This window comes from Dendrobium catenatum, unplaced genomic scaffold (assembly GCF_001605985.2).
Source record: "Dendrobium catenatum unplaced genomic scaffold, ASM160598v2 fragScaff_scaffold_54, whole genome shotgun sequence".
NCBI lineage: Eukaryota > Viridiplantae > Streptophyta > Magnoliopsida > Asparagales > Orchidaceae > Dendrobium > Dendrobium catenatum.
The window spans coordinates 1,440,998-1,443,630 of NW_021318516.1; positions in this window are offsets into that span (position 1 = coordinate 1,440,998).

The following is a 2,633-nucleotide window of genomic DNA, read 5'->3' on the forward strand; positions in this document are numbered from 1 at the left end:
ATATATCAATAATAAAGATACTTTATATGTACAATTAATATTAAAATAAGTTTGATTATTTTTAAATTAGTGCTGATATAATTTATATCAAAAAACTATTCCTTGCCAAAACAATGAACATACAACATAAATTCTCTTCGTTGACTGTCCAATTTAACCCCCACCAAAACATCTCACAAATCCAAAAAAATCTTCTTCGAAGAGGAAACCTTAAACCCGAACAAATCCTTAATTTATTTCATCAACTCTCTTGCCAAGCTGATCCAACCTGATTCTCCAAACAATTAAATGTTGGGAAATTTTTGTATGTGAGTCCATATGTTTATACATATAAATAAAGTATTATATATTAGATTGTATTTAAAATTGAGTCAATTAAATTTGTGATTTATTTAAATTATTATTTTTACTTATGTGGCATCGATAGAAATAATTATTTGTGTAGAGGCTAAGTATTTATTTAATTTTAATGATGGACTGGAATAAAAATAAATACACTTGAAGTATAAAAGTATCTTGGTCCCCAGTTTAAGCGAATAAGTTCACATTTTTCATCTTGAGTGAAAAGAAGAGATCTCTCGCTCTCTTGGAGAACGTCGCTTCAAACGTGGAAGATCAAAACCCTTGATTCTGAATTTCAATAGATCCAGGTACACTTCAGATAATTCTTCTAAATTATTTGACATGTTTTTGAAGGCAATCGAATTATTATTTCATCACAAATGAATCCTAACATTAAAAACATCAATTGGCAGAACTTCATATATGCTGACTTTTTCACTTTGCCTCATCTTTGGAATACAATATGCCGGACATCAAATGGATTGATCGGATAAAATATAACTTTAACGGCTCCATTAGAGCATAATATTATAATCAAGAATTCAGTGTTGATTTTATAAAGACAATCAGCCCGATTGTGAAATTACCTGCCATTCACATTCTCTTGACCATTATAATGGAATACAATTGAAAAATTATGTTTCTTAGTGTCTCCGATGAATTTCTCCATGGTGACCTCACAAACACCATCTACATGTTGTAACCATCAGGATTCGTAGATCCACAATGACCATATCATGTATGCGTTCTTAAATAGGTCACCTATAAGTTTAAGCAATCACCTGCAATATAATGATTCGCAACAAACTCTAACCATTCAATTTTCTCGAGCAAAGGCTTTCTTCTAAGCCTAGTCACTTGTGCTTTTGATATTCTTCAACATATATGAATTTTTGAATCAAAAGCTATACAAAATCTCACATCTAAAAAACCTCTCATTGTTGATCAATATGGCAGGCTAGGGCGAGATCACGACATAGAGGGATTGAGATGGCAGGCTAGGGTGAGATCGGAGAAGGGCATCAAACAGTAAAATGGGAAAACTTTTAAAACCGCCCTTAATTATAACATAGTCAAATATTTTTTTATGAGTAATTATAGGTCTAAATCACAAATTGTCTTCGCCATAACATAAATATTGTAGTGTTTTAATTACACAATTTTTTTTTATAAATTTTGGGTCATCGTGCAAAATCTTAAAAAATTGATACATGTCGGTACAAGTTGAGATTTTGGAACCATCAGATGTCCATTTTGCAAACCAATTTCATTAAAATTTGTTAAATAAAATGAGTTATTTTATGGATATTTTCTAATAATTTTTGAAGTTCCAAAAAGATTTATGTGAATTTTATAATGAAAATTGATTACTGCTACAACATGTTAGCTTTACTAGTTATGTACCAATTCTTGATCATATGATTGTTACTGTTATAATTTGACTGCTGACATGCATATTACTCATTTGTCTTGCATTAAGTTCAGTTGTCGGATTTGACGGCTTGCTGGGCTCTTAAGTTTATTATATGTGGTTAAATGATTTCAAATCATGACAAGAGAGCATGAGCATGAGTTTGACCAGAACCCTTCAAGTTTAGGTTCTTATTAATTTAGTTTTTTTTTGTACTAATGACAGATTAATTTTTATATGATTGTAGAGATCCTATGTATTATACATGATTTTTTGGTAAACGAATACAAATGTATATATTGATGTATTGATCGATAATTTTATTTCTGCTGCTATTTATATTTATAAAAGAAATTAGGTAGCACTGGTTGTATAAATTAAAAGATAAAATAATAATTATTCCAAATTAAATTCTCGAGCATTACATACATTATTTGGCTTCGTTGCCTACTTCTAAACTTTATATTAGAGCAATAGAGACAGCTACATTTTATATATCTGTACTTATTTTGTATTGCTTCTCATGTAACTAGTTAGGCTAGGTCCTAGGTCTATATATCTAGATATTCATTTGTACCAAGACAGACAGTAATAATATTTCTTTCACAAGCTTTCTTCTTTTCCATTTCTCTGTTTGTTTCTCACGATGAGCTCCTCTCTGACAACGAGCACTTCTTGATTCATCGGTCTTTCACTTTCTTCATGGTATCAGAAGGATCGTAACGATCTTTGGGACTTATGGCGTCAACTACAACCTCTATGTCCGGCGAACAATCTGCTTCCTCCATTTCTACCACTCCGGTTCTCTCTTCCTCTCTTAAATTTGTTTTATCCAATCTAAAGAACACGGTTCCAAATCTTCTCTCGCCGGATAATTATC